The sequence below is a fragment of the Thalassophryne amazonica genome, chromosome 12 (genome assembly GCF_902500255.1).
Source record: "Thalassophryne amazonica chromosome 12, fThaAma1.1, whole genome shotgun sequence".
In the NCBI taxonomy this organism is placed as follows: Eukaryota; Metazoa; Chordata; class Actinopteri; order Batrachoidiformes; family Batrachoididae; genus Thalassophryne; species Thalassophryne amazonica.
The window spans coordinates 72435666-72455496 of NC_047114.1; the positions used below are offsets into that span (position 1 = coordinate 72435666).

Consider the following 19831-nt stretch of genomic DNA (forward strand, 5'->3'; position numbering starts at 1 on the left):
TTTTCGTGGGAGACTGGTTAAAATGTCTCAAACTCCTTACAAATGTAACACCCATACTGCAAAATAAGTCTGATGGAAACCATTTATTGTTTATGTATTGCATATCCTTTTGAAAATGGGGGTAGGGTACACCACATACCGATTCTAAAGCAGCAATGTTTCACTATATACAAATAGATCATATACTATCTTGACAGCACCTATAGAAATAATTTCCAGACTTTTATCACCTCTACTATTAAACCACTAGAGCTCTTGGTGAGATTCTATTGTAACTGCATTAATAGTAAATGTCCACCAGGTGGAAACATTGCTCCATTTAAAGAACCTAGAATACAGGCTACTGTGGGACATGATCACAAACCTGTTGCTTACAGTAGTAGATGCATCAATTTAACATAGGCCAGGCTTTGCTTTGCTCCTTAACTAGATTTCAACACTGGACAACTTTGTAGAAAATCAAAGCCTGCACCTCACACACAATGGCAGCTTTTCATTGTGCATTCACTAACATACTGCATATATATATATATATATATATATATATAAAGTAGCTGTGTTGCCTCGGTTATGTAAAAAGGAAGCAGGTGAGGTGCATTTGGCACATCACTGCATAAGGTCCCGTTTTGGTGACGCTGTGCTGCAGCAGCAGCGGATCAGTGAGTTGCTGTCACTCCCCCTGAATCTGACAATGATCAGCGGGATCGATGCCATTTTGGAATTAAAACTTCATACAGCAGGGCAGGACACAGATGCAGATCCATCCGAGGGGTGGTTTGAGCCAAAATGTCCCTTCAGGGCATCTGCGGCTGGATAGTAGCATAAACCGGTGAACCTTTTGCCTTTGTAAAGTTAGGTGGCACGCGCAAGCACAAACCGGAAACTGACAAACAAAAGTAATATTTTTAAAAATTGACTGGTTTTTGTTAAAAAAAAAAAAAACGCATCTAAAAATGGTTTTAAATAGATCTGTGATCTCGTCCTAGTTTTAAAATGCAAAGGATAGCTATATAATCACCAGGATTACCTTTAATTTGAAACGATTTGGCAGAAGGTATGCATTTGTTTTGTCTGTCTTGGCGATCCTGATTCCCCCCAAATATTAAACCTTGGGGAAGAAGGAATAGTGTCGCACAACTACGTCAGACTCTGGATTGTACTTTTCTGGCGCCGTGTGAGTAGCTGTGACTAAAAAAAAAAAAAAAAAAAAAAAAAAAAAAAAAAAAAAAAAAAAATTAGCTTTCAAATGCGATTAATTGTTTAATAATGACGGACACCCACAGGCAGCTCTAACTGTACGTAACGATGAGGATTCCGCCGGTGAGTCACTGGATTTGTCATCAAATTTAGCAAACATGAATTGCCGTTGTAGCGGCGACATTAAATTTAAGTGAAGAATGTATGTTGTGACAGGAGCTAGCTAGATGTTGGAGACGTGCAGGATTTTCTCATAAAGGTCCTCAGTAGCTAAACACTGCGACTAATGTATAAAACATCAGTTTAGCTGGGCACAAACTATTATTTTTTAAATTTCTGTTCATGAACTGCCTAGTTTTGGTTTGTATGTATATTGTATAAGCTGTAAAACTGGTCGTTACCCACAAAATCTTATCGACTCCGTGACTGTGTGATCGTCCACCGGAGGAGCGACTCGCTGCGGTCACTCGGAGCACGAACAGCTGCTGCACCGCGGGAGCTAACAGTCAGCTAGCTGCTGTCCGGTGCCCTCCACTACACTGCTGCTAATCTTTGTTGTCTTGAAAAAAAGAATAAGAAAAAAAGTGCCTTTTTTCCCTTTAGATTTTGCCCAGGTGACTGAGAGGGATAGGTTTAGGAAAGTTATGCACGGCCTTTGGCTGGCTGCTGTAGTGTGGAGGGTGAATTTAAGCTAGCAGCTCAGCTAGTCATCAACTTAATTCAAGTTAGATTACAAAGAAATCTCAGCTGTTGTTTTTTTTTTCTGAGGCGTCACAGACGATTTTTTTTCTCCACTCCATTTGTTTACCCTGTCAACCGCTGAGTAATCGTCATGTGAATGTGATGATTTTTGGCCTGCAGGCATAATGAAAGCTATGGTCATCTGTCTGCCTGCTCATGGGTTGATTTGTGAGTTGTTTTTTTGTTTGTTTTATTTTTATTGGTTTGTAGGCCTCAGTCAGGTTGTGCAGGTGATTTTGTGAAGAAACAGCAGAAACTTGCTTTTTGTAGCTGTACATTGATTTGCCGGTTATGGAAAGAAACACTGCTCCGGAGTGTCTCGCCCTTATTTATGTTTATGCATCATTGTGTAGTGGTAGGACATGAACCAAGAAAGAAGTCATTAAGTACCTATAATGTTTGATGCAAACATTTCTTGGGTCAGGCATTATAAGGTTAAACCTTTGTGTAGATTCCCTCGAGTTCTGTGTTGCACACCTGTCAATCCTTCACATGCATTAAACACGGGCATAGATTTGTTAAAGTAAAATTGCAAAGATCTTTATGCATGTGTGCTCAAGATTAATGGTGCAGGCTTCAGAAAAATGGTGACATGTTCATGTTCAATACTTTTTTTTTTACCAGGTGCGAGGTGCACCTGGTTGTGGCCGCTTTATGGTGTAATGATGGTCTTTCCACTTCCGGATTATGGCTCCAACAGTGCTCACTGGAACATTCAGAAGTTTAGAAACTCTGCTGTAACCAATGCCATCGGTACGTTTTGCAACAGTAAGGTTGCGAAGATCTAGAGAGAGCTCTTTGTTTTATCCATCTTGAGATGTTTCTTGTGTGACAAATTAGTAATGAGACACCTTTTTATAGGCCATCACTTGAAACTGAACCAGGTGATATTAATTTGCACTGACAAGGGGCAGGATTGCTTTCATATTACTGATAGATTTCAGCTGGTGTCTTGGCTTTCCATGCCTTTTTGCACCTCCCTTTCTTCAGGTGTTAAAAACTTTTTTCCTGCATCACTTCACATTATTACACATAACTTCATTTGTGTACTTGTTTGTTTTGGTTTCTATATATATATATATATATATATATATATATATATATATATATATATATATATATATATATATACGTGTGTGTGTGCTACCATCGACATTAACGCCTGTCCGATTGTCCGGGACAAGTGTAAAATGTGATCGGACAAGCAACAGCTCTAAATCGTTGTCCGACCGGACAAGTGGCATTTTTTGGGGGGGGGTTTAAAATGTTCAAATTCTTCTTGCACCTTGCGAGAAAGCGTCTTCGGTTTTTCCTGCCACTCTCCACGCAGCGGACAATCGGAAAACATGATAACACAGGTTCTCCCCAGACAATGGAACAACGGCGCCACGCCACAGTGTTCTGACAGCGCCGTCACATGCTGCACTGCTATCAGGTAGTTTTTCTAAAATACAGCCAGCCTGTTTGTGCTGCTCTGGCTGCTCCCCACTCCTCCGCAGACAGAGAGCCGAGCAGCGCTGCAGCGGGAAAAAACTGTCTTCAGATAAAACGAGCTCCTTCTGCTTGCATAGCTCCAGAAATTCATTTATAGGCTTTATTTTACAGTTGAAAGCCTTCATGTTTCCAAAGTTTGCTCAAATACGGTGTGAGAGTGAAGAGACTCTCGAGAGGGGAGGGGGAGAGAGGGAGGGGAGAGAGAGAGGGGACAGAGAGGGGAAAGGGGACAGAGAGAGAGGGGGGGGGGGGGGGGGAGAGAGAAAAAGAGGGAGAGAGAAAGAGGAGGGAGAGAGAAAGAGGAGGGAGAGAGAAAAGAGGGAGAGAGAAAAGAGGGAGAGAAAAAAGAGGGAGAGAAAAAGAGAGGAGGGAGAAAAAGAGGGAGAGAAAAAGAGAGGAGGGAGAAAAAGAGAGGAGGGAGAAAAAGAGGGAGAGAAAAAGAGAGGAGGGAGAAAAAGAGGGAGAGAAAAAAGAGGGAGAGAGAAAAAGAGAGGAGGGAGAAAAAGAGGGAGAGAAAAAAGAGGGAGAGAGAAAAAGAGAGGAGCGAGAGAGAAAAAGAGAGGAGGGAGAGAGGAGGGAGAGAGAAAGAGAGGAGGGAGAGAGGAGGGAGAGAGAAAGAGAGGAGAGAGAGATGAGGGAGAGAGAAAAAGAGAGGAGGGAGAGAGGAGGGAGGGAGAGGGGAGAGGAGGGAGAGAGGAGGGAGAGAAAAAGAGAGGGGGGGAGAGGAGGGAGAGAGAAAAAGAGAGGAGGGAGAGGAGGGAGAGAAAGGGGAGAGAGAAAAAGAGGAGAGAGAGATGAGGGAGAGAGAAAAAGAGAGGAGAGAGAGAGGAGGGAGGGAGAGGGAGAGAGGAGGGAGAGAAAAAGAGAGGGGGGGAGAGGAGGGAGGGAGAGGGAGAGAGGAGGGAGAGAAAAAGAGAGGGGGGGAGAGGAGGGAGAGAGAAAAAGAGAGGAGGGAGAGAAAGGGGAGAGAGAAAAAGAGAGGAGAGAGAGAAAGAGGAGAGAGAGAGGGAGGGAAGGAGGAGGAGGAAAAAGTGTTATTAGATGTAAAAAAGCAGCGAAACAATTTTAATAAACGATCATCTTCACCACACAGCCTCGGTGAAACACTGATTCAAAAGTGTGAAAAACTGATTCAAAGTTTTTTTTCATCCAGGATTCATCTTTAAAAGAGCAGATTTACTCCTTCTTCCAGAATTATTTTTTCATTTTCTTTTTATTATTGTTTTTTATGCACCAATGAGACCAGATCAAATTACTTGTATGTGAGAACTTACTTGGCAATAACTTTGATTCTGATTTGACAGTCAAATCAGTCCAGATTTAGCTGTTGTTCAACAAGACCATTAGGGGTTTTTATTTATATACAACCCCTGGCAAAAATTATGGAATCCCCGGCCTCGGAGGATGTTCATTCAGTTGTTTAATTTTGTAGAAAAAAAGCAGGTCACAGACATGACACAAAACTAAAGTAATTTCAAATGGCAACTTTCTGGCTTTAAGAAACACTATACGAAATCAGGAAAAAAAATTGTGGCAGTCAGTAACGGTTACTTTTTTAGACCAAGCAGAGGGGAAAAAATATGGAATCACTCAATTCTGAGGAAGAAATTATGGAATCATGAAAAACAAAAGAACGCTCCAACACATCACTAGTATTTTGTTGCACGACCTCTGGCTTTTATAACAGCTTGCTGTCTCTGAGGCATGGACTTAATGAGTGACAAACAGTACTCTTCATCAATCTGGCTCCAACTTTGTCTGATTGCTGTTGCCAGATCAGCTTTGCAGGTTGGAGCCTTGTCATGGACCATTTTCTTCAACTTCCACCAAAGATTTTCAATTGGATTAAGATCCGGACTATTTGCAGGCCATGACATTGACCCCATGTGTCTTTTTGCAAGGAATGTTTTCACAGTTTTTGCTCTATGGCAAGATGCACTATCATCTTGAAAAATGATTTCATCATCCCAAAACATCCTTTCAATTGATGGGATAAGAAAAGTGTCCAAAATATCAACGTAAACTTGTGCATTTATTGATGATGTAATGACAGCCATCTCCCCAGTGCCTTTACCTGACATGCAGCCCCATATTATCAATGACTGTGGAAATTTACATGTTCTCTTCAGGCAGTCATCTTTATAAATCTCATTGGAACGGCACTAAACAAAAGTTCCAGCATCATCACCTTGCCCAATGCAGATTCGAGATTCATCACTGAATATGACTTTCATCCAGTCATCCACAGTCCACGATTGCTTTTCCTTAGCCCATTGTAACCTTGTTTTTTTTCTGTTTAGGTGTTAATGATGGCTTTCATTTAGCTTTTCTGTATGTAAATCCCATTTCTTTTAGGCGGTTTCTTACAGTGCGGTCACAGACCTTGACTCAAGTTTCCTCCCATTCGTTCCTCATTTGTTTTGTTGTGCATTTTCGATTTTTGAGACATATTGCTTTAAGTTTTCTGTCTTGACGCTTTGATGTCTTCCTTGGTCTACCAGTATGTTTGCCTTTAACAACCTTCCCATGTTGTTTGTATTTGGTCCAGACTTTAGACACAGCTGACTGTCAACAACCAACATCTTTTGCAACATTGCGTGATGATTTACCCTCTTAAGAGTTTGATAATCCTCTCCTTTGTTTCAATTGACATCTCTAGTGTTGGAGCCATGATTCATGTCAGTCCACTTGGTGCAACAGCTCTCCAAGGTGTGATCACTCCTTTTTAGATGCAGACTAACGAGCAGATCTGATTTGATGCAGGTTTTAGTTTTGGTGATGAAAATTTACAGGGTGATGCCATAATTTATTCCTCAGAATTGAGTGAGTCCATATTTTTTTCCCTCTGCTTGGTCTAAAAAAGTAACCGTTACTGACTGCCACAATTTTTTTTTCTTGATTTCTTATAGTGTTTCTTAAAGCCAGAAAGTTGCCATTTGAAATGACTTTAGTTTTGTGTCATGTCTGTGATCTGCTTTTTTCTATAAAATTAAACAACTGAATGAACAGCCTCCAAGGCCGGTGATTCCATAATTTTTGCCAGGGGTTGTGTGTGTGTGTGTGTGTGTGTGTGTGTGTGTGTGTGTGTGTGTGTGTGTGTGTGTGTGTGTGTGTGTATGTATATATATACACACTCAACAAAAATATAAATGCAACACTTTTGGTTTTGCTCCCATTTTGTATGAGATGAACTCAAAGATCTAAAACTTTTTCCACATACACAATATCACCATTTCCCTCAAATATTGTTCACAAACCAGTCTAAATCTGTGATAGTGAGCACTTCTCCTTTGCTGAGATAATCCATCCCACCTCACAGGTGTGCCATATCAAGATGCTGATTAGACACCATGATTAGTGCACAGGTGTGCCTTAGACTGTCCACAATAAAAGGCCACTCTGAAAGGTGCAGTTTTGTTTTATTGGGGGCGGGGATACCAGTCAGTATCTGGTGTGACCACCATTTGCCTCATGCAGTGCAACACATCTCCTTTGCATAGAGTTGATCAGGTTGTCAATTGTGGCCTGTGGAATGTTGGTCCACTCCTCTTCAATGGCTGTGCGAAGTTGCTGGATATTGGCAGGAACTAGTACACGCTGTCATATACGCCGGTCCAGAGCATCCCAAACATGCTCAATGGGTGACATGTCCGGTGAGTATGCTGGCCATGCAAGAACTGGGACATTTTCAGCTTCCAAGAATTGTGTACAGATCCTTGCAGCATTATCCTGCTGCAACATGAGGTGATGTTCTTGGATGTATGGCACAACAGTGGGCCTCAGGATCTCGTCACGGTATCTCTGTGCATTCAAAATGCCATCAATAAAATGCATCTGTGTTCTTCGTCCATAACAGATGCCTGCCCATACCATAACCCCACCGCCACCATGGGCCACTCGATCCACAACATTGACATCAGAAAACCGCTCACCCACACGACGCCACAAACGCTGTCTGTCATCTGCCCTGAACAGTGTGAACCGGGATTCATCCGTGAAGAGAACACCTCTCCAACGTGCCAAACGCCTCGAATTGGAGTCAGGTCGAGACCCCGGTGAGGACGACGAGCATGCAGATGAGCTTCCCTGAGACGGTTTCTGACAGTTTGTGCAGAAATTCTTTGGTTATGCAAACCGATTGTTTCAGCTGCTGTCTGACTGGCTGGTCTCAGACGATCTTGGAGGTGAACATGCTGGATGTGGAGGTCCTGGGCTGGTGTGGTTACACGTGGTCTGCGGTTGTGAGGCTGGTTGGATGTACTGCCAAATTCTCTGAAACGCCTTTGGAGACGGCTTATGGTAGAGAAATGAACATTCAATACACGAGCAACAGCTCTGGTTGACGTTCCTGCTGTCAGCATGCCAATTGCACGCTCCCTCAAATCTTACAACATCTGTGGCATTGTGCTGTGTGATAAAACTGCACCTTTCAGAGTGGCCTTTTATTGTGGACAGTCTAAGGCACACCTGTGCACTAATCATGGTGTCTAATCAGCATCTTGATATGGCACACCTGTGAGGTGGGATGGATAATCTCAGCAAAGGAGAAGTGCTCACTATCACAGATTTAGACTGGTTTGTGAACAATATTTGAGGGAAATGGTGATATTGTGTATGTGGAAAAAGTTTTAGATCTTTGAGTTCATCTCATACAAAATGGGAGCAAAACCAAAAGTGTTGCGTTTATATTTTTGTTGTGTGTGTGTATGTATATGTATATATATATATATATATATATATTTTTATAAGTATGCAATTCCACTGAAAAATTTAGAAAAAAAGCTAAACTGTCAACGTGGCAGTAAAAAAAACTGCCTAGACTCTTACTGGACTAAAGGTACAGTGTGTCATTTTTTTTTAAAGAAGAGAACAAATGTTATGTCCATCAAATATTAATGTGTTTTTAAACTTTTCAATGTCATTTATTTTCTTAACATAGACAGAAAAATACAAAAAAGAACTTTGATATTACGACATAAGTGTAAATTTTTTTTGTCTGTTATTCTTGCTTTCAATGCATCTAAAACTAAAACCAGTCAAAATGACTCGCAATGCGCACCTCCTCGGGCGATAATTGCCAACAGCACCGCTATACTAAAAATTTCTGGGGAGAACCCTGTATCATGTGTGCACGAGACCGCTGTATGGAGTGTGCGTTTATAGCATCTTCTTCTAAGATGCTGTGGCAGGAAACATTAGATAATGAACATCACATTGATCAACACGCCTTTTGAAGAATATATTGAACAGAACGTCTTTTCTAAAACCTCCGAAACCGGGCCACATACCAGGGAAAACACCAGTCAAATGCAAAGCATCAACCCCTGCAAGTGTAGAAGCTTTAAAGAAGATGTATGAAGAGAAAGGAAGAGAGAGGAGGTTTGTGAGTAGCTGAACACAGGATTATCCATGGCTGGGGCACAAGGAAGAGGACAACACAATATACTGCCATGTCTGTCGGGATTTTCCTTCAGTTGCGAACCAGTACGTCATTTTTAAATGTTGAAATAAAATAATTTGATTTGCTTTATAAAATACATACTGCAAATGATCATGCATTGAACAGTGATGAATTCAGAAAACGTACAGGAGAGAAGCAGATGCATATTGGCATTTACCAATTATTTTAATTTTCCCCAATTATGAACAATCGCAGGAGAGAAACATTATGAGCTATGTCTTGGTTAACGGATTAAAAGGCTAGAGGCTATGCATGCAATATGCAATAAAATGTATTTTTTGGAAATTCAATTTTACCACCCACACAGGAGAGAAGCAATTTATGAAAGTGTGTAATTTCAGTACTTCCACAGTAGCATGCCCCCAGACACCCCTAGGTAACACGCGCCATTGGCGTATGTATCGCGTGCCTTTGGCACGCTTCACACAGCTCGTGCCTGCGGCACTCGCTTCTCCGGACAGCCAGCTTTTCTATAGGACAAGTAAACCGCCAGGGTTAGAGGTTCAAATCCCAGCCTGACTGGAAAATCACTAAGGGCCCTTGGGCAAGGTCTTTAATCCCCTATTGCTCCTGGTGTGTAGTGAGCTCCTTGTACAGCAGCACCCTCACATCGGGTGAATGTGAGGCGTTATTTGTAAAGCGCTTTGAGCGTCTGATGCAGATGGAAAAGCGCTATATAAATGCAGTCCATTTACTGTGGCTGTGCATAACACACACACACACACACACGGTCAGCCTTGTATATTAGATTGTCCCAGTCCCAACTTTTTTGGAATTTTACAGGAATGGATCTACGAGGTTTGTTAGAAAAGTATCCGACCTTTTTATTTTTTTCAAAAACCATATGGATTTGAATCACGTGTGATTGCATCAGCCAAGCTTGAACCTTCGTGCGCATGCGTGAGTTTTTTCACGCCTGTCGGTTGCGTCATTCGCCTGTGAGCAGGCTTTGTGTGAGCAGTGGTCAACCCCTCTCGTCGGATTTTTATTGCGAATAAATGTCTGAACGATTTGGAGCTTTGCTGCATCAATTTTTTCCAGAAACTGTGAGAGACCTCCAGGTGGACACCATTTGGAAAATTCAAATGGCTTTCAGGGACGATTTTATGGGGATTACACAGAATAAGGAATGCTCCAGCCGGTTTAAAGACCGCCCACAGCTGCTGAGAGCGCGCCGATCGACAGGCTCAAACCCCGCTGAAACAACCAGATCATTTCCAACGTGAAGGCTTTGTTGATCCGGGACGTCGTCTGTCTTCCACAGAAATGGCAGGAGACGTGGACATCAGTACTTTTTCGGCACATTCCACTGTTACAGGAGTTTGTTTTTTTTTCATGGAAAGAAAAGCGGACAATGCGCTACAGAGCCGCTCATGGCACAAAACCACCTCCGTGTTGGTCTCACAGGACGGCTTTGAGATGGCTTTCAGACGGCTGTCGGTGGGTTTTCAGTAGTGTGACTAACCGAGAAATTGTGGATGAGCCTGGACATGCCAGAACATGTCCTGTGAGGCTTCATCACGGCGTTGCTTTGCGCCATGCAGCTCCACCGCGACGCACAGAATTCCTCCGCACGTCTGTCTCAATGTGCCGAAAAAGTGCTGATGTCCACGTCTTCCGCAATTCCTGTGCTAGTCAGAGGACGTCCCGGATAAAACACAGCGTCCAGTTTGGAAATTAATTGCACATTCCACTGTTACAGGAGTTTTTGTCATGGAAAGAGGAGCGGAGGAATTCCGCGCGTCGGGACGGAGCTGCATGGCGCAAAGCAACGCCATGATGAAGCCTCACAGGACATGTTCTGGCATGTCCAGGCTCATCCACAATTTCTCGGATAGTCACACGACTGAAAACCCACCGACAGCCGTCTGAAAGCCATCTCAAAGCCGTCCTGTGAGACCAACACGGAGGTGGTTTTGTCTCGCGCCATGAACGGCTCCGTGGCGCATCCGTCTGCTTTTCTTTCCATGAAAAAAACTCCTGTAACAGTGGAATGTGCCGAAAAAGTACTGATGTCCACGTCTCCTGCCATTTTTGTGTAAGTCAGACGACGTCCCGGATCAACAAAGCCTTCACGTTGGAAATGATCTGGTTGTTTCAGCGGGGTTTGAGCCTGTTGATCGGCGCTCGGAGCGCTCTCAGCAGCTGTGGGCGGTCTTTAAACCGGCTGGAGCACTCCTTAATCTGTGTAATCCCCATAAAATCGTCCCTCAAAGCCATTTGAATATTCCGAATGGTTACCACCTGGAGGTTTCTCACAGTTTCTGGAAAAAATTGATACAGTAAAGCTCCAAATCGTTCAGACATTTTATTCGCAATAAAAATCAGATGAGAGCGGTGGACCACTGCTCACACAAAGCCTGCTTACAGGCGAATGACGCAACCGACGGGTGTGAAAAAACTCACGCATGCGCACGAAGGTTCAAGCTTGGCTGATGCAATCACACGTGATTCAAATTCATATGGTTTTTGAAAAAAATAGAAAGGTCGGATACTTTTCTAACAGACCTCGTACATGAACAAATACAATGAAATTGAGCACTCAAAACATGAAATATCTTTGGTTGATATTGTCTCCAATGAAATATAAGTCAAAGTAAATGTATGAGTCACTGTTTGTCATGGTTTGTTTCTTGTTTTGTTTAATTATTTAATAAGTGAGTTACTTGGTTCAACTTTCAAATAAGTCTTGGTTTACATTGCTCGACTCACATCATTTTGCTGTGCTGTGTTTGAGAAAGCAGAAGACCACCATCTCTGCTCTCCCTGTAACACAGCACTGCTGAGAAGAAGTAAATCCTATAGACCCTGCGGGTTATTTGTTCTGGTGCTTATCTCCAGATTATGTAGCATGAAAAGGGCGAGAGTCTGCGTCCCCCAGGTTGCGACACCAGTCTGACACAGGCTCCTTCCCCAGGCTAGGCCGGTCCCCATTTATAGCTGGTTGGAATGACACCATGCAAATTAAGTGTTTTGTCCAAGGATGTAGGACTGTTAAGAAATATTCACATTTCACAAGTTGAACCCTCTCACCTCTGCGCTTCCATTAATGATGCCTCATAAAATTTGTTAAAGTAGCAAATTGTGCTCTCTTATGCAAAATACATTTGGTTCTTGAATTTGATGTCTTTGAAACTCCTTGAATTTGATGTTAAGCAGGGCATGGGCGTCTGGATTCAATCACTTTTATCCCCTCAAATCATGGAAGTTAAACTCATCAAACACTTGTGGGTGCCATTTTCACATAAGTCGTGTCCTGTGTTTTTATTCATGGGCCTTGGGCTTGAGTTCTGCATGTGCAAACTGCAATTAGCCTTATCAAAGAAACCAGGCCACTCGGAGAGCACATAACAGTACCTATGCCAAAGGAGTAATAATGGAAAATGCCATTATGAGCTGAATATTCATTTCACTACCCTAAGATGCAGCTGGGAATTTGGCATTACATCCAACTGGCCTCACAATTTGTAACTACGCCAGTTCCGGACAACTGCATCTGGCTCCTTTTGTCTGAGAGACTGTACAATAATCATGCTCTTTATTCAGCATCTTGATATACTATTCCTGCCAGGTGGCTGGATTATCCTAGCGCAGTTGAAGTGTTCACTAATTTATTTCAACAAATTTGTAAACACAATTTGAGAGAAACAGGCCTTCTGTATGTATAGCGCAAACCTTCGATCTTTTACTTTAACTCATTAAACATACAAAAGTGTTGCATCTATATTTTATTCAATTCAATTCAATTTTATTTATATAGCGCCAAATCACAACAAACAGTTGCCCCAAGGCGCTTTATATTGTAAGGCAAGGCCATACAATAATTACGTAAAAACCCCAATGGTCAAAACGACCCCCTGTGAGCAAGCACTTGGCGACAGTGGGAAGGAAAAATTTTAGAGTGTAAATGATGAGTTTTGAAAGATCCAAAACTGGTAAGGAATTTGTTGATATATTTTGTTCTTCTTTCTTCTCAAATATTAAATTTCTTATATATGCGTATAAGAAAACTCACATGGAAGAGGTAAAACAACTCCCAGTCAGAACATTAAAGAAATATGCAAACTATATAATGGTGTCATACCTTTGCAATGATGTTGTTAGAAAGTAATGTCGGTCCATTCTTAAAGACGGGAAGTGATCAATAGTACTTTCCTGTGTTCACCCTGAGGAGGTAGTGTCTGAAGTATGTAAATATGGATATGGATCTAAAAATGTTGCCTTTTCAGATGTGTGGCTGCCTTCCTGGGAAAGTTGGAGCACAAGATCTACATAAGATGTTGTACATAAGATGTACAACAAAGTAAAAGTCACAACCATCTTAAGAAGGTAAAAAATATATAGGGCTCGAAGCTAAAAGTAGGTTGGTGAATTTTAAGCTTCACTTCTAAGTAAGTGTCGCAGACCGAACGGTCCCCCCAAAAATCGGTCCCCCCCTAATGACTCGGTTCACAGATTAACACCTCGTTTCTGCTTCAACCTGCACATCAGTCATCATCTGTCTCAGCAACAGATATCTGAAGCTTTTGTACAACAATCATTTCCACATAAATTCAGTATTATTTCATTACAAAAGGTGGCGGAAGCGATCAGAGCGCCGGCGGCTAAACGAGGTGCTAGCTGATGCGTTTACTGCGCATCGGGCATTTCAAAGCGTCACGGCATTTCGCTTAGTTTCTGCTTAAAACAACTTTGTTTCTGCTTAAAACTGACTTTAGAATGATTTAAGAGGTTTTACCTTTATCATCTGATGGCTAATAATCCCATTAATCCATTTGATTGCTTTGGGTGAAGAGACGCCGTCTCAGATGTGCTGCTGTGGTCTGAAATGACGTGCAGATGCAAAAGGTGGACCGATTTTTAGGGGCGGACTGTTCGGTCTGCGACACCGGATTAAAAGATGGATTTGATTAACATCTACCTGCATACCCTCCATGAAACATTACGGTAAATCCAAGTGTCTGCCAATGGAGGCTTCCAAAGGTAAGACATAAGGGTTTGGGCTGCAGCTCTTTTTATTTATGTGATTAATCAATTGAATGGTTTGTATTTAAACTCTCTCAAAAGCATTAAAAGCACAATGCGATGCATTCAGAGACATGTTTCCTCTGATTTGGCAAAAGCCTGTATGTGCAGTGATGTTGATAGTCACAGCGTGTTTTGTGACGTTTGTGAAATTAGTTGGTTAAATTATGCTTTCTTGAGATTTTTCAGATCCACAATTTTCTGTCAGTGGCACATCATCTGAAGCATATGTCTCTCCTTTAAAGCATCTTCCAAAGTTTGCTTGTCTAAAAATAAGATTTCTTTACCCACTTTGACTACAGATGCATTATTCAAAGTCTCTGCAGAGTAATTAAATCTTAATCAGCACTGGTGTACTTGTCTCTCTGTGTGCATTTGTCCACATGTGGATGAGTGTACACTGCTCCCAGTCCACTGGAGCTTTACACACTCGCATAGCACAAGAGATTATGACGTCTTGCATTGAGTGCTGAGGGGAATCTCTTTATTCCTAAAGGGTAAAAGGCTGCAAGGAGCTGCTAGGAGATACACAGTGTTGTTAGCAAAAAATGATAGAATTTTGTATGATGTTGCTCTTGTTCAGTTATGATCATTGATGCTGATTTACTGATTAATATAATTCTTTTAATGCCATATTATTAAAGAATTGGTGTGTATTTGGGGAATAGGGGCTCTTACAACATCTGAGTACATTTCACTCCCTCTATAATATTTACAACCACTAAAAACATGCATGCTCAGATTTTATTTATCAGTTGCTGTGCAGTAAACTTTGCACAAGCAATGCATGCAAGTCAGAATAGCAGCAGACCTGGCAAATATAACCTGAACCATGTCAAAGTGCTATACAAAAGGAACGTCAAGATTAGATTTCTTAAGTATTGGTTTAATCACTGCAGATTTGAAACATTTAGGAACAGATCCAGAGGTTAATTGCAAATTAATAATAAACTTATAAAATACAAATTTTATATATATATATATATATATATATATATATATATATATATATATATATATATATATATATATATATATATATATATATATATATATATAATAAATAAATTATAAATAGTAAAATTAATAGTAAACTCCGCGGACGTTTGAGCCAGCCGACCACCATGTTTGTACTCCTCATAGAAGCTGTGTGATGATGTGTGCAATGTGAGTGTCCAATCAGGAATTGGTTCACCTACACATGGTTTTCCAGTATCCAGTGGATGAGATACTTCACTATTTGTTGTGAATGTTGTTATGATTGAATATGGCTCTTGTAATTGATGCATAAAGAGCAATAAAACGCACAGACCAATTTGTATATATTGTTCAAAATGTGCATTTGTTGTTAGAACCTTTATTTTTTACATTCTTTTGTACAAGACTCCCAAATAACTTTATAAAGTGTCAAAATAGTTGTTTATTATAGTTTGCTGTGTGTTTTGAATAAATGTGTGTGAAAATTATTTTCTGCTTTATTTTTTTCTTATTTCTGATTGTAAACCTTTATTACTTATAAAACACCACTATAGCATATATACTCAACAAAAATATAAACGCAACACTTTTGGTTTTGCTCCCATTTTGTATGAGATGAACTCAAAGATCTAAAATTTTTTCCACATACACAATATCACCATTTCCCTCAAATATTGTTCACAAACCAGTCTAAATCTGTGATAGTGAGCACTTCTCCTTTGCTGAGATAATCCATCCCACCTCACAGGTGTGCCATATCAAGATGCTGATTAGACACCATGATTAGTGCACAGGTGTGCCTTAGACTGCCCACAATAAAAGGCCACTCTGAAAGGTGCAGTTTTGTTTTATTGGGGGGGGGGGGATACCAGTCTGTATCTGGTGTGACCACCATTTGCCTCATGCAGTGCAACACATCTCCTTCGCATCATCCATGAAGAGAACACCTCTCCAACGTGCCAAACGCCAGCGAATGTGAGCATTTGCCCACTCAAGTCGGTTACGACGATGAACTAGAGTCAGGTTGAGACCCCGATGAGGACGATGAGCATGCAGATGAGCTTCCCTGAGACGGTTTCTGACAGTTTGTGCAGAAATTCTTTGGTTATGCAAACCGATTGTTCCAGCAGCTGTCCGAGTGGCTGGTCTCAGACGATCTTGGAGGTGAACATGCTGGATGTGGAGGTCCTGGGCTGGTGTGGTTACATGTGGGCTGCGGTTGTGAGGCTGGTTGGATGTACTGCCAAATTCTCTGAAACGCCTTTGGAGACATTCAATACACGAGCAACAGCTCTGGTTGACATTCCTGCTGTCAGCATGCCAATTGCACGCTCCCTCAAATCTTGCAACATCTGTGGCATTGTGCTGTGTGATAAAACTGCACCTTTCAGAGTGGCCTTTTATTGTGGACAGTCTAAGGCACACCTGTGCACTAATCATGGTGTCTAATCAGCATCTTGGTATGGCACACCTGTGAGGTGGGATGGATTATCTCAGCAAAGGAGAAGTGCTCACTATAACAGATTTCGACTGGTTTGTGAACAATATTTGAGGGAAATGGTGATATTGTGTATGTGGAAAAATTTTTAGATCTTTGAGTTCATCTCATACAAAATGGGAGCAAAACCAAAAGTGTTGCGTTTATATTTTTGTTGAGTGTATATTCTGAAAGTACAGGTTGTCCTGAAAAAAAAAAGGCATACTACTTGACTGTGGGATGCAGGGTGAGCTTTTAACAGCAATAATAAAAAAATTAAGCCAGGCGAGTGAACTGTCCAAAAAAATGCCCTCGGACCCCAGAGGGTTAAACAGTTTTGTTGGTATGGGATCAAATAAGCAGGTTGTGCCTTTTGTAGATGTTACAAGTTTCGTCAGCATGCCTAGTGAGATACTATAAAATTCTGTAAATTGAGGTAATACCTCAATAATGGCACCTACCTCAATAGCAGGGTGTAGTGGCTGGGTTAAGGCATGCTGGGATATGTTTAATTTAATGTGGTCTGTTTTCTTCTCAAAGTAATCCAAGAAATCCTGTGCTGTAAAAGGAGAGCGACTTACAGGTGGTTGTCCACAAATAAGGGCCCCTTCACACATAACACGAAAGATGCAGAAACCGGCGGAAAATCTGTGACCCAAACACGAAATGGGGAACATGAACCATCGTGCATGTGCACAAACATAGTGCGAGCAGCTGGTACGTGTTGCACCACATCGCGTCGCTGATGTGGAGAAAAATAAAATAACCAGCTGTATCATTAGTGAATATCACTGGGTTGATATAAATAATAATAAAAGGGGAGGCAATACAGAACTCTGCAGTTAAATAAAAATAAATGCTACTCATGGGAGTCGAACCTGCAATTTACAAAAAGCTCTGATTGCCAGACGGAAACTTTACCACTGTGCTACAATCAGTGTCTTATAACAGGAGCATAAAATGGATAAAAATCAACAAGGAGACGATGTATTTTTCCAAAAATAAAAAAAGAGAAAATGTGCCATAATAACTGCCAAAGTGACGTTTGTTATGGAGTATTTTTGGTGATACGTGACTGAAAGTGGCGCTGTTGGCTTGTCATATTGTCATAGTCCTGTGATGTGTGTGTTCTGCCGGACACACGTGATATTCAGATCGCCTGCTGCGTGATCTGATGGTCCTTTTCACATGGAGTAGCCTGACGATTACTGTTACTGAAATTGTTTGTCTCACTGTGAAGTCCTATGCTTCACAGCTTGTGCTGACGTCATGTCCATGGTTGCATCTTAAACTAAGCAGAAAATGTGTTGACTCTGCTTCTTTGTCCCAGGCCTTCGCTCTGCGGAATATTTGGTCTCTGGTGTAATCCGTGGCTGCTCTTGTCCTTATGAGAATGACCCTGGCGATCAGCCTTGTTGTTGCTCATTTTCAGCCACAAATATATAAACACACATACACAGCACCACTGTGTCTGTGCTGCAAGGTCTCTCCATCAGTAACGACAAGCCGCAGGCTTACTGTGTGCATTTTCAGGCATCGGCTTTTAACCTTCATGACTGGTTTGTCGAGCTTAAATGGATAATGGCTGTCCATGATAACATACATAAAAAACAAAACAAAACCTGGAGCTTATGATATGTGGCTCATCATGATCCAGTTGTAATGACACTTATTATGATATGACACGTACTGTGATACTTTGTAATTTACTGCAATTTTAAAGAGTTGAGAATACAACTTGTGGTCTATTTACATTACATTATACCGATAATTCTGCAGACAGATTGATTCAGATCAGTTTCATTTGAAATTTGTAGTCCAGTTTTGTAATATACTGTATCACTTAACACAGTGAAAATGTAATACGTCATATGAAGATGAAGTGCAAATATTGTTTTATGACCAAGTCAAGCCCAACCAATATAGATTTTTTTTTTTTTTTTTAAATGGGGGGGGGGGGTTCGATATTAGGAAGTGGGGAAAAAATTTACGATAGATATTTATGTGAATCATAAAAACAACAGTTTGATTCAGATCAGATGTTTTTTGTGCCAGGTATTGGATATATATATATACTGCCAAAAAAAAGACGTACAGTTATTGAGGATGCACCGATCTACACTTTTTTCACTTCCGATCCAGTCCTGATACCTGAATTTGGATATCTGCCAGTACCTATACTATTTTGATACCAAAGCTCTGTTTGATTTAATATTATCATTATTGTTGATTTTCTATGAGGAAATTTTGTATCCCCACTTATACAGTTTGAAGTGGTATGGAGGAGGATTTTCTTTATTAGCATGCACTCTTGCACTCTTAAAATTTGTTCAAAACAGCCAACAGAAACATGGGATCACAAGCCACATTGACACGCATGAATTTGATCCCCGCACTGGCACACAGTGTTGCGTACCGAGTAAACTCGTCGTAAACTGTGTGAGGCCCTGCACGCAATGACACGCAGTGTTTGCGAATAGGTTGTGAAGTGCGTGTATAATATTCCACCTTCTATTGTCTCTCTATTTTATGTTGATCTTTAAATATTCCAGTAACATGTTTTATAAATTAAAAGGTAATCAGAGAAAAATACAGTGGGGGGGGGGCTATATCCATTCTGTCTTAGGCTATTTTAAACCCTAGGGTGTAAACCAGGCTAGGCCATTTTACACCCTGGGGTTTAAACTGGGCTAGGCCAAATTAAACTTGGGTTTATTCTGGTGGTGGGTTAATCTGGGCTGCTACACCAGCTCCACTTATGGAGACAGTTTAAAGTCATTTCTGCATGTTGTTGGTGTTAAAAAAGTTTAATAATTTAACATTCAGTCAACATTACTCTAAGTGTCCTAGCTTTACTACTGAAATGCTGCACTCACTGGAATTGATGAGCCATATTACACCAAAAAATGTTTACTTGAACTTAAAAAAAAAAAAAAACATTCAGGAACAGCTTGGGTGGCTTTAATGTGCTTGCAATATGCTCTGTGCAAGTGTAATATTTTAGAACATGCAAATATCAAGTGTGGATTCTGTATCAGCAGATACTCTGTTTTAAATGAATTGGCTTGAGATCTGAGTACAAAAAACAAACCTGATGGGACATGCTGAATCATCTCTCAACTTAAATGGACATAAATAAAAATAAACAAAACGGTGTTTCGCTTTGAAGTTATTAATTCAGACTGGATTCTATCGTTCTAACTTGACTCGGCAGAGCCGCGCAGCGTTTGGAACTGTGTTAACAGAACGGAGGACGATTCTCGTTTCTTTCTCGCAACAAGACAGGACTCCCAGTTAGTAACTTTAATCCGCACAAAAGTGGCTCACGATTTCACATATTCAGGGATGAAAGTGGTGAAAAACAAAAAAACCTGAAACCCAAAATCCTCCCCCCCCCCCCCCCCCCAACACCACATACACGAAAATGTTTGAATTCTAGAAGCTCTGAAATGCAATCT

The 19831-nt window shown here is 41.1% G+C and overlaps 1 protein-coding gene across 3 annotated transcripts in view; it reads left to right on the plus strand.

Annotated features, from left to right (window-relative positions):
- Positions 1-1050: 1050 nt before the first annotated feature.
- zfyve9a (zinc finger, FYVE domain containing 9a) overlaps positions 1051-19831 on the plus strand; it is a 68083-nt gene continuing 49302 nt past the window's right edge. The window contains exons 1-2 of one of the 3 annotated variants that reach the window (XM_034182924.1): positions 1051-1320; positions 10032-10034. The gene's annotated coding sequence lies outside the window, so the exon portion shown is untranslated. The remainder of the gene's footprint in view (positions 1321-10031; positions 10035-19831) is intronic. The other 2 variants (XM_034182922.1, XM_034182923.1) reach the window with 2 other exon arrangements.